Genomic DNA, 13,853 nt, shown 5'->3' on the forward strand with positions numbered 1-13,853 from the left:
TTGCTTTCTTTGAACATTCTTTGAACATTCTGCAAACTCAGCATTCCTGTTGTCAGGATTTGGATTGGCTGCCCAAGGGAATAGTGTTAAATAGGCCAGATTAGCTTGATTTTCATAAAATGGCATCAAGCCACAAACCTATTTTTTGTTTTGTGGAAGGGAAGAAGAAGAGATTTTTATTTTATTGCATTTTTTACAGTTTTATACTGAATTATATAATTGATTTTTCATTATACAAATCATGGCATAAGTAAACTAAGATGTAAAGCATAAAGAACAGTATTCGTATTAGGCCAGGTTTGTTTGTGTTTTTGTTTTGCTTTTGCCAGAAGTGAAAGTATTGTTTTTCTAAACACTTCTGGAATCAGTTAAAAAGCCTAAACTTAAATATAAAATTAGATCTTTTCCCTTTCTGCTGAATTTTCATTGTTTAATAGTTAAACCTTTAAATATTTAAGTCCTTTTGCAAAACACATTTCAGTGTTCTATAGGATATGAAATAGTTTATTTCTGCAAATGGCACTGTAGTATAATTGCTATTTGAAGAGGAGAGGGAGGGCAACCCAAATTAAATATTTAAGCTCCTCTGGACATTAGATTGGAGTAAATGAAACCACTTTTAAGTAATCTATTTTTAACTGAGTAGATTTCATATTGAGAGGGTTCTTTCAATATCACAGAATTTTTGTAATTCAGGTTACAGACGTGGGGCCTGATCCTGCAGACACTGAAGCACATAAATAACTTTACTCATGTGAATAATACTGTGGACTTCATGTGATTAAACTTACACAAACACCTGAGTGTCTGCAGGATTGGACCCAAGGGGTACCATGCTCCTACAAGAGGACAATAATATGCTATGCATCACTTCCAATTATGGAAATCTTTTCCATTTTCCCATTTAAGTGAGAGAGTTTCTTCCAGAGGTTGTGCTAAAGGCTGTTCAATACATCGAAAAACATTATTGGCAAGGAGTGTGTTTGAACAACAGCACTTCCTTCTGCTAGAAACATTAATAGAGGTGCTTGTTCTCTGTCTATATATATATACACACAAGGTGTATCCTCTGTAATGATCCAGAGTAATGGTAGAACATTAACTTTGGCATTTAGCTTATGCATCAGAGACTGAGGATTTTTAAGGTGACGTCTCTTAGCCCTCTCAGCTTCTTAAAAGGAGAACATGGAGAATGAGGATTAGTGGTGATCCTGATCATTTTGAACTGCTGCTAATAACACTGGAAATATCATCCTTATATACTGGATGGCTTGGGATCAGGAGTTTTGGGAAGATTTAGTGGAATGCACTTGGAAGGTAAAAGTAAAGGGGAAGGAAACACAACTTGGTTTTTCCAGTAACGAAACCCGCAGATGAAATATGGCTTGCTGCTCTTGCCTAGAGTAAACTGCCTAAACAACGACTGTGAAATGAACATCAAACTACATCCAAACTCCACATCAGCTGAAATCAACTCTTACTTCTTCATGGCCTGAAACACTCAACTTTAAAACAACTCAAAAATGGGTGTTAGAAATGGATGCTGTGACTGATGTCATCATCAGCAGGTGAAGTTTGTGTGGGAAAAGCTTTTTGAAACGGACTCCCCCTCCAACTCTTGTTATCAAATGTCAAAGTTTTAAGGTGACAGGACAAAATTACATTATACAAACCAGAGCTGCACAAAACTGTTGACACCAACAAAAAAAACGGATATGTCATTTCTTAAAATCATAATACCTTTCTTTACTTCCTAGAATGCTACCTGCTTTTAGCTTTCCCCTATTTATGGCTGTTAGACATTTGTCACTTAGCTTAATCTCTGAAAATTAAATTAAATCTAACATAAAAGTAAACCTCTGTTCCAAGAAATAAGTGCACCTTAGGGGGGTGATCTTGCTGAAACAAAGCCATTGACCCATCCATTTCACCCACAATCTCCAACATATCCATTATTAGCCTAGATAAGTGTGTACAAATCCTTGCACCCATAGATGGAGACAAGAAACAAGCAAAGCTCTTCTGCTGTCACTCATGCTGCAAAGGGGACAGGCTGACCGTGCTAACAAGTGTGACATGGTTGTCATCGGTGGTTGTCTGATCTAACATCCCTTCTAGAAGGTGGCGGCTGAGTATTTTAATTTCTTCTTCAATGTTCTCTGCGGGAGAGCTGAGCTATGTAGGCCGGGGACGTTATGGCATAGTTCACTGGGATAAGATAAGGTAAGTCCTGTAGATGGAGAAGCGGAAGCTCAGAGGTGAGGTGAGCTTGCCCAGGTTCACACTCCAGTTCACTCTCAGAACCGGGAGTAGAACCTGAGGCACCAAGGCCAATTCCTAACTTTCTAGAGCAAAGAAGGAAAAAGCACCGTTTAGCGTGCAATTAATACAAAACCTGAGGGGAGGTGTGAGTGTATTGCAAACATTCAGGAAAAGAAACTTAGCTCAAGACTTCCTGAAGTCTTGTGCCATCCTATCACTTTAAGAAGCTTAATATAATTTAAGTTCCATTTGTTTGGTGGTATTTTAAATAATAGGCTGTGACTAGTGAGGATAGCTCAATGGTTGAAACAGCTCAAGGGGTCAGATAAAGTCTAATTAGGTTGTCATTAGGAGTGCCATGTAGCTAAGGATCCCTACCAACCACTTCCCCTGCAAAATGTGTGGAGAACAGAGGAGCCATAGAGTCTGTACATTCAGTGACCCTTCTGCCCCCACATAGTGGTCAATGGGCGTGAAATCCTCTGGCTTGGAAAATGGGACGGAGAGCTGGGGATTTGTGGAATTCTGGCCCAGAATCTTGTGGCCCATGCCCAGCTGTGTGGATGGAGTCTTCCACCGCACTGCCTTGCAGCCCACAGCAACCCCTCTCGCATAGCAATGCTGCAGGCCTAGTAGCCATGTTCCTTGACTCACTGACTTCAACTATCCTCTGTCCCTCTGCAGAGGGTAAGTAGGAGCTAATGCTTTTTGCAGCAAGACCTGCTGACACTTGCGGGCCTGGCAGGTTTGAATGTCACTTAGTGAGACTCCACCTCCTACCCCACCTGCATTTTCAGTTGAGGCCAGGTAGGATATTGATATTTGGTGGACAGAAAAGCTAGCCTCAAGGAAGAGGGTACCTGCTCTACTCTGTTCCTTCTGTGCAGGCTCCTATCACAGTAGCCGCTCCCCCTATCTCTATTTGCAGCTCTTTGCACTCTCAGTGGTGGTTGGGAGCATATGCACTTTGAGGATAAAGAATAAAATTGCAATCTGTTATTTTAGATTTTGCTATATTAGCAAAGATTCTCTAAATACTGCTTTGTCTTGCCCTTTTCTGGATTTAATTAAGAGTATTTTCTCTTTTTATTTTAAATTCAGTTTCTAATTAAGAGCTGGCCTTACTGAAAGATGCTTTGTTCCCCTTTCAGGGCCAGATTGCTAACCATATCTACAGCCCAGCTATTTCCCAGAACTTAAGCAAAAGGCAAAACTTAAGCACAGTTGAAGAGACATGAAAACATCCTCTTGCTCTCCAAGCATCTTTCGCCAATCTTACTCTCTCTTAGCATGAGAAATTTTCACAACCAAGTGAGCTGATGCTCTCATAAATCCTACACCAACTTAATTCCCTTCTCCAAGTCTTCAGGACTACAAAATAAATTCCTGTTAGGCTAAAAGAAGGAAAATGGAGAAGTATGAAAGGTAGAGTACAAATGAAGGCACTTAGGACTGGATTCTGGCAGAGTGAAGGGGCCTAGAAGTGGATGTGAATTACAACCTGAGAATAATGCAAAAAGTGAAACTAATGAAAAATGCAGTAAATGTTACCAATTTTCAGTTACCAATTTAGGAAAATATCAGAGGGGTAGCTGTGTTAGTCTGGATCTGTGAAAAGCGACAGAGTCCTGTGGCACCTTATAGACTAACAGAAGTATTGGAGCATAAGCTTTCGTGGGTGACGAAGTGGGTATTCGCCCACAAAAGCTTATGCTCCAATACTTCTGTTAGTCTATAAGGTGCCACAGGACTCTTTGTCACAATTTAGAGAAGAATCTTTGTTTTAAACTGATAAAAACTATTCAACATATGCATTCCATTTGGACAGTCCATCAACTTGGGCACAAAACTTGTCCCTGTCTTTGTTACCAAACAAATGGATTATGTTGTCACAATTTTTTTGTTGGTAAAGTTATGAAGACTTATCTTTTATTAATAAGACTCTCATCAGCATGACTTCTGAGAACCTTATAGGTTTATCCTAGTCCGTAGGTGTGATCTATAGTCGGACCTGACTTTTTCCCCCACCTTTCTGTCCAGGAGAAGGTAGGATTCCTGGGAATTTCACTTTGCTTTTCTGTTCTTGGTTCAGTCTATGAGTGAGAAAAAAAATCACATAAATCCAATGCTAACATTAGGGAATAAATGTCCTGGGGGGGGGAAGTGTATACCTCCATGTCAGAACACTCCTGCTCATTCTAAAGGTGCCATTTCTGAGTCCTTTCTTCGTAGTAAATCCTCAGACAGTTAGGTGGCAAAACACGGAGGGTCAGGTGCTCCTCAAGTGTGATCCTATGTCTTTATGCCACTTAATCGATTTTAGCAGATTAATTGGGGCTATATGCCACTGAAGGCCGTTAGAGCTACTCCATGGCTGCCCTAGCTCATACTGGGCTTGGCACGGCACTTGGAGTCAAGTCATTGGAGCAGTGCTCAGCCACAGGAGAGTATCCGCCCCTGAGAGTCTGTCAGTGAGTTTCATTGCTTTTCCTTGCAAGTTTTTCTTTTACCAACTTCAGTGAGGCTGTGAATCCCTGTGTGAACTGAACTCAACAGTGCCCCTCAGTATGTGTAGCCAGGGCTGGATTAAGGCAATCCAAGCCCCTAGCCGCACTATGACACAGGGTCCCCCTGAAGCCCTGCCTACACCTGGAATATCATGATCACCCTTCCCAGATAGGCAGAGGGCAGCACCTTGGATCTTCTGAGGGATGGCAGCAGGAATCTCCTAATTCCTTTGGAGCATGAGTGGTCGCCTCCCTGGAGAGGTAGGGATTGAAACAGTGGCTCTTCCTGTACTTACCTTAGCAGGGGTGTGAGTGGGCCAAGCCCACTCTGTTACTCTCTTCCTGCAACACAGTGACCTGTTGGGGGTGGTGGGAGATGTGTGGAGCAGTTCACCCTGCTGAGAAATTGCTTCAGGCTGTCTTAGCCAGATGTCACTGCAACTGGCACTGGTTATGTGTCAGTCACGTTTTCAATTTTCCCCCCACAAACATTGTCTAGAAAAAGTTTTTGTACATGGAAGCTGAGGTGCCCTCCTCATCACAAGATTCCAGGAGGCCATGGGCCTGTATAGCATCTCTGCCTTAATCCAGCCCTGGGTGGAGAAACATCTGTAAACTGTCTTACTGTATAGTAGGCATTGGGAGGGTGCCCGTCATGTTGTGTTACAATTCAAAGGTATTCTAAAGGCTTCCCTCAGTGCAATTGTTCTTCCATCTCTCTTTGCCTTGCACTGGCTACTAGACATTCCTTTGTGTCTCAGATCCCAGTGTGTGCTGCACCCTTATTTTGGTTACTGGACGAGGCCTGACTGTTAACTGATTGCTTCCCTCATGCAGTTTTGCATGGTGTATGCCTCAGGCTCCTCAAATCAGTGGACTTTTTTGCTCCCAGGGTGGCATCTCTCTCCAGGCAATGGTATGCTAGGTGGGCACTGGTCTCAGCATTGATTCAAGCATGTGGGTTTTCTGGACTGCAGCATGTTTCTTGGTGTGTATCATAGGAAACTTGTGGGCAGAGCTGCCAGCAGGGCAGCTGTCCTGTACCTGAGCCTTCTGGGTCCCCTATCCATGACTCTGCTGCTGTGTGCATCTGTGCAGTAGATTCCTTGCATGAGAAGCAGGAGTAGGGCTGGCTAGTGTCACCAGGGCCTGCTGAGAGGAAGCCAGCCAGGGCACCAGTGTCAATAGAGACTCCCTTGCAATCTGACATAAGGCATGAGGCAGTGCTCTGCCTGATCTCTGTAAGAGAAGCCCTGGGCCTGCCTGGCTCCCTGGAGAAAGGGAGGGAAGATTTAATGAGAGGGGGACAAGGAGGATGAAATTCTAGGGGAGAAAGATGGGGGGAGGGGAGTGAAAGGCAAGGGGGCACAAGGACAGGTGAGAACAAACCTGGGGGAAAAGGGAGCTGAGAAAGAGAGATGTGAAATTAAAATGAGACTAGGAGTGGGGAAGAGGCAACAGGTGGAATGACAAATGGGGGAAATACAGACACGAAGCGTGAAGAGCTGAGACCAAGGTGTGGCACAGCAAATGAGAATTAAACACAGCGGAGGGGTAAGAAGCACAGTCTGAGGGGCCTGGGACAGAGAGAAGGTGTGGGGGAAGGGTGTAGGAATGGGTAGAAAAATGGTGGAAGCGAATGATCGTACTTGCCAGCCTCTCTCACTTTGCTAGGCACAATCTTCCAAATGAGGCGTTGGCCTCGGGCCATTTTTGAGAAACATGTATCATATGTGACTCTTAACCGAATTTCCAGACTTCAGTCAGGGCAGGCCAGGGTACTGAAATCACTACCTAGTAGCTGCATTACTGCTTCAGGAGCAGCACATCTATGTTGTGATTAATGGTTTTATAGACTCCATAGTCTCCTTCCTTTAGCTAGACTGGAACCCAAACTACTTGGTGGTAAACCAAACAACGTGGATTTTCTCTTATAAAGGCCATTTTTTGATATCTGCCTAACACTTTTTTGGAAGTGGCAATGGACATATAATCCCCTGGTGAGTAAGTATCACAGGTCTGCCTCTGATCCTGATCCACAGAGGGTATGTCTGTTACAGCCCCAGCTAGATAATTATGATTATTTAGCTCAAACTGGAATGGCTTATGTTTTTAGCTCTGGTGGTCCCTGGTTCAGTCCTTCCGGTGTTGGCCAAGATGGTGGCTGTCGCAGATGTAGTCTATCAGAAACAGGGGGACTGTAGCCCCTCCAGCTGATTGATATATATACACACACACTACTGTGAAAGGACTGGAATTTGATTCTTTTGGAATGTATGCCCAGTCAATAAGATAGTGGGAGCACCACGCTTTCTTTTAATAGATCAAAGGCAAGTAATCAGTGTTCAGAAACCATGAGATTGAAGGATGTGGGGTGGAGGAGACATTCAGGGTCATCAAGTCCAGTCCTCTGCTTATTACAGCCCAACCATATTTTCCTTACTATGCCATTTGGAATGTTCTTTCTTTATATGTGAAAAGAAGCATTTACTGAACATGACATCTGAAAACATGAATCCTTGGAGGATGCATAAATATCTGTGACAATGATGTGGCTTTTTTGTATACTGTTCCCTTTAAATTCTAAGCAATCTCCATGGGTGAGGAATTCAGCAACCATTTTGTTCTCAGATTTCAGTGCAGACTGTTGGAGGAGAGAGACACTCTGCTTGCTCATGGAAACTTTACTTTTGTTTTACTTTTTGTGCTGTTGCATTTGTAATCTAACAAAGGCCGTTGAATCAAAAGATCCTCTGGCATTTTATGGAAAAATATAAGACGGATGGCAATAAGTGGGGATGCAAAGCAAAGATTTCAGAGGAAGGGAAGAAGGAATGAAGAGGTCCCCTAGTAAAAATTAATTTAAAAAAAGTCAAATGCCCACTTAGTGGAAATGCAAAATCTTTTAAAGTTTAATGAAAATGTTTAATGAAAAAGAGGAACAATATGGATTATAAGTACAGAGAAGGAAGGAATATCTTTAGGCAAATGCTACACAATTTTTTTCTTCCTAATGACACTTGGTTAAACACTTATGCTTTCCACAGGAAAAGATTGCGTTTAAGGATTTAATACAGGATCTTAAAAGGAATTATGTGCTGAAACGTAACTGTGTTTAGCTGAAAAAGAGAAATAGTTCTGAATTACCAGCCTATTCTTTTCCTTAAATATAAATAAAATAAAATAAATTTGGGGCCTAAAATTACTTGACGGCCCCATAAGAAGTGCAGTTTATGGTTTCCTTCTCTTACTGAAATGTATACATGTATCATGAATATAAACAAGAATGCACCCGTTATTGTATGGTATTGGCTTTGTTACGAATGTATGTCTTAATGAATACAGGTTTGGGAATTTATGTGGGAAAGTCAAAATTGCAACTAAGTTGGTATTCCAGTATTTAACTTTTTTTTTAAAATATATTGGATCACATGTGTATGCACTGTACATAAGCATTAAAGACAAAGTCCTGGGACGAAATCCTGGTTCTACTGAAGTCAGTGGCAGAACTCCCATTGACTTCAATGGGGCCAGGATTTCATCCATCTCGTGCAGTTTACAATCTGCTATGCAGATACCAAACAGATCATTACAGACTCCGGTTGGGATCATAACATGACTTCCTCTACTACTCCCTTTTCAGCGTTCCTGAAAACCAGTCTGAAGAGATCACAATTCACCTTCTATATTCTGTGTTGCAAACAGTCCCCCTGCGTATGTGAGAAATCCATGTGCTGCCAGCATGCGCAGCAGGAATATAGCTGGGAGCAGTAGGTACTTCCTTTTAAGATCTGTAGATATGATGTGTGATGTGTGAACACTTTGGCATGGGTTTTCAAGCTGGCATCCTTCCAGGCCAAGAATTTCATAGGGAAAATGACATCTAAATCACTGAAACTCTGCAATGCCTGGAATGTGACCCAAAACTGCGCGCTCTCAAAAGAACAGTGTGTGTGCTCCCGTTCCTTTAGCGCAGCTATGCAATTAGGGAATATTTAACAGCTTTTTAATTTTAGTTTTTGAATTGGCTTTACGTGGAGACAGTGACAATTGACACGAAGACAGAAGCAAGGAAAAGACTGTACAGCCAGCACAGTCCTGGCATGCTTTGAAAGCTTGTTCCTTCAGTCCAGATGTTCTAAATCACATGTGGAGCAGTGTTTGTGGCCAGATTCTGTTTGAAACGAATTGTTGATGGTCTCCTGAGACAGCTTGTGACAAACTGTGCAATAAAAATGCTAAAAATAGCAAGTTATTCCCTGGAAAAGCTGAGTTCCCACAATTCAGTGAGCTGGGAAAATTGTTGAACTTTCTTTGGACACAATGTGCTCGTTCCCTGCTCTTGCAACCTTTCTGGGTCCCCTGCTCTTTGTTTATAATCATTTCTTTTTCTACTAGCTCCAAGTAACCCTGTCCTCAATATTTACTGTACAGATAGTGGATGAATTTACCCTTCTTTTACTTTAAAAAAAAAAAAATATATATATATATATATATATATATAATCTCGCACAGTGGAAAATGCACTTATTAGATTCAAGCAATGTAACAGTTTGCAATTGTGGTGGGGAGCTTTTCTGTTTCTTAGAAAGCTAAACTGTAGGAAATTTATGAGAAATGGAAAAAAACTTGCTGAAATAGAGCATCTTATTACAGATGTATCATGCTACAGAATAAAAATAAATAGTCACAGCAGAATTCCTTCTGGTTTTTTTTTTCACCCTTGGGAGAATACATTCTACCTATTACTCTTCAGTCCAGTGAGGACTGAATGGGACCATTTTTGGAATTTGTACATTATATGTTACTCCTTAAAAAGCCAGAGAGGTAAATATTGCATGAGTTGGACAGTGCCTTTTTCCCCACAACAGTGAAGAGTGAGGGCCCAGCTCAGGGGGTTGTTTTGGTTTTTTGTTTTATAAAAAAGAGGAAGGAATTTTTACAGTATAGTAGTAGAGAATTTGCTAATAGCTATTCACCACAAAAAAACCCCAAACTAAATCAAAAGAACAATCTCCCCCACACTAATCCAGGCTCGATGGAAGACATGGTATAGGGAATTGATAATAATGGGCTATAGATATGTTCACTGTTGAGTTCAAAATTCAGCTCACATTAGTAGTGACCAAGAGTTGATAGCCATTCAGTGATGTGTGAAGTGTGTTGGTGGTTTGACTCCCATCCAAGTACTAGTGAAGTGTCCACATTACAAAAACCACCTTCCCTATGGCCGTATTTCCACCAACCCCCAATTCTTTGGTCATGGAATTGGTCACAGAATCCACCACCTAGCATAGGAATGTGCTCCAGAATCTAAATTTACATGTAACCCTCACCCACATATCTAGCCTGTGTTTGAACCGTTAAAATGTGAGGGATAGCTCAGTGGTTTGAGCATTGGCCTGCTAAACCCAGGGTTGTGAGGTCAATCCTTGAGGGGGCCACTTAGGGTTCTGGGGCAAAAATCAATACTTGGTCCTGCTAGTGAAGGCAGGGGGGCTGGACTTGATGACCTTTCAAGGTCCCTTCCAGTTCTAGGAGATAGGTATATCTCCAATTATTATTATTATTATTATTATTATAACTGAGTGTAAGTGAGGCACTGTTGTCTGCCTGAGTCTGCAGACAGCCCAAAACAATAACTCTGCTGAACTGCCCCATTCATTTCATCTAGGGGTTAACTCTGAAACTTAACAATGGCATCGTCTCAACATAGCTAACAATTTCACCACTAATTATTTTAATAGAAATATATAGTTCATATGTTTGTCCAACAGTCCCGCGTAACCTCTCATGCTTGCTTAGGTGCCAGATCCTTAGCTGGTGTAAAACGGTATATCTCAATTGACTTCAATTGAGCTACAGTGATTCATACTAGCTAAGGATCTGTTCCAGCCTCTGCAGTGCACTTGTGTATTGTCAGTATAAAAATCTGAGGCACACAGATAATGTAGAGGCAGATTGAAATAACTTGATGATAGTATGAGAAGCAATCCAGCCGTCGTGTGTCATTCATGTTATTGAATTAATTATGAAAATGCTCCAGTCTCTGAAATGAAGTTAATGCAGAATTTCCTGTTTGCTGAGCAGCAGCCATGGAATTTAGGCTCAGCTCGGCACAGAACACATGGGGCCCTGAGGACAGTGCTCATAGGGCAACCCATTAGCAATGTAATCTGCTGGAGTTCCGAATCCACCAACATAGCGGTTGGTCTGAATGCCTTCCTGCTAATGACCCAGATGCTGCCCGAAATAGAGCATATTCTGTGGCGGGGAAGTGAGGTTTATTGTTGGCTCACCATTTGCCCACGCAGCCTCCGGCCTGCTCCTTTACAGACGGTTATAGGTGGTGATTGCAATCTTTTCTTTCCTTGACCGTGTTCAGAGCTCTTTGTATTCCTGACTCAATGAAATCCTGGCTCCATTGGAGTCAATGACAAAACTCCTATTAATTTCAATGAGACCAGGATTTCACCCTCACTCTTCCCCTGAATCCAGAGTTCATTCTTGTTAATGTATGTCACTATGGATGTTAATGTAAGTTTCTATGTCCAGGCCTTCTCATCAGAGAGCAGAGTTTATTTGGCAGAGGGTAGAAATTAAAGGGAAAATCATGAGGATATTCACTTCTAGACAGATTCTGTGACAATATACAGTTAGGGGACACCAACCTTGTGCAGCGAAGTATGAAAATATAACTTACATCTCAGATGGACAAAGTGTCTTTCAGACTGGCAACATGTGACAAGCAGTGTCTCTCTCTCTTATAGATGTACAGGTTTTTATCTCATTTGTGTGATATAGAAATGAAAGATATATCCGTTTTAATATAGCATTCCATGGCCACTATTAAAATTTGTTTCTTTCCATTGTTTAACCTCAGTTTCTTCTGCTATAACATGGATGTTTGACTAATATTGTTTTGTTTGGGTTTATTTTTTTTTAATTTGCTTGCTTGCTAGTGTTTACAAGGATGCTAATGTACATTTTACAAATACTGACTAAACCAGGCCTAAAACATCCAGTGCGTTTTTCTTACAATACTTCTCTGTTTGAATGGTCTGTTACTATGCAAATAAGCATGGTCCCTGTTTCCAGGCAGGCAAATTGGCTACGTAACATAGAAAAGACAGTTTAGTGTTCCCAGGGTGTATTCCATTGTTAGGATTCATATAGGCCTGGCAAAGCACATAGTCACAATTCAAAATCTTTTTGTGATTGGGAGAAAAAACATTCAGATAGAATAATGAAAACATTTCAAGGTATTTCACTATAGTAAATATTTTTAACAAATCTGGAACCAGCAATTATCATTTATATTTGAGATAAAATATAATTTCTCTTAGTATGAAATTAATACAAATGCTGTCAGATGCGTTTTGAATCCACTGAGGAGTTAAATTCTTTTTACTCACAGGAAATATCAGCTAGTAAGAATGTGTACATCTTGACTATATACCAGCTCCATTTTTGGCGAGTCTTGTTTCATCTTTTGTTGTTGATTTCAAGCACTATGCATGATGGCTGACGGTAGCTTGATAGTACTGTGTATAAAACTGGCAGTGCAATTACCAATGTATTTCTTCACTGCAATATTCTTCCATGTTGTGTCAATGGAATAATATGTTAGGGAAGGAAAAAAAGTAGTAGTAGTAGCAGTAGTCATCATATTGGTATGATGTTTGCAAAGATAAAAACCGCACCGAATAGTCCATACTTGTTCCATTGACTTCTACACTTACCAGTTTTCAGGCTATAGCCATTCTAAGGGGGAAGTAAATATTTTATTTAGCTAAAGTTAAAGCCAGGTCAGCTGCAGCCAGTGTGAGGGTACACTATTGACTAAGCATTGAATGGCAATTGCACGGCCAACGCTTTGCAGAGAACATACCCCTCTGATATGACACGGTCAGCATTGCTATGCTACATGCTACGACAAGGTCTCATTGCCAGTGACACTCCAGTCAGAGCAATAGGGGAGATGAGGATTAAGCACATGTCACCCTGTGGGTAAATACAGATGTGTTTTATAAAGGGCTTGATCTCCCATTGGTGCTTAGTGCCCTCAGGTACCATTGACTTTAAAATTAGTCAAAAGGAGTTGAGGGCACTCAGCACCTGGCAGGATCTGGCCCTTTATAAATGGGGCTCTTCTATTTTCCAACTAAGTGACTTTGCACATCTACCACCTACCATATTGGTCCTAATGTTCACAATGTCCCCGGCAACACTGCCCTTGTTTCACACTATTATAATTGCTTTGCTGAGAGGTAGCTCAGTTAACTGGATTTCCCAATTAATCCCGCTCTCAGTAAGCGGAGTAGGCAGTATTAAAGAAACACATTGCAAGCCTTGGGTCTAAGAAGCACTGCTCCTATTCGACTATATATGAGGAAAGTGCTGGCCTGGTAGTTGGGCTCTGCCACTGACCTATTGTGTGAGCTTCTTTGCACCTTCGTTTCCCCCAAAGCCTTTGTCTTGTGTGTTTAGCGCTTTTGGGGCAGGCAGGGGCAGTCTCTGCTTTGGACAGAGCCATGCACTCTCAGTTGGGCCTTCTTGGTATCACTGCCATATAAAGAGTGACCATATGGTCATCCACAACAAGTAGCGCAGATAAATGTCTTCCAAGGAATCTTTTTTTCATTGCAGTTTACACTAATGTGTGAGGGGAAAGAACTTGTACTTGCTACCACAGCTTCTAAATTTTCTATAATCCTATGAGAAATGTGGAATAGTGGTACGCATTTAGGCATTTACACAATGTCCATCACTTTGGGAGGAGAAAATAGACCCACCAGTGATAAAATCCAGTTGCCAGACACAGGTTTTAACTAGGGCTCTTGTTCTTTTAGCTATCTAACTGCCCCACCATCAGTATGTTTCTGTGGCACCGTCTTCCTCTGGGTGAAGTTCTCTAATTTAGTTTAGTTTAATTTAATTTAATTATTTTCAGAAGCTGGTTGGTAGCAATTGGTTCATTGAAGAGGATGCTTTCCCACCGGTGAACAACTCTTAGCTTGGCAGGGAAGGATGCAGAAGTCACCATCCATTCATCAGAAAAGACTGTTTATGGGCCAAATGCTT

Source organism: Mauremys mutica, chromosome 10 (genome assembly GCF_020497125.1).
Source record: "Mauremys mutica isolate MM-2020 ecotype Southern chromosome 10, ASM2049712v1, whole genome shotgun sequence".
Classification (NCBI taxonomy): Eukaryota; Metazoa; Chordata; order Testudines; family Geoemydidae; genus Mauremys; species Mauremys mutica.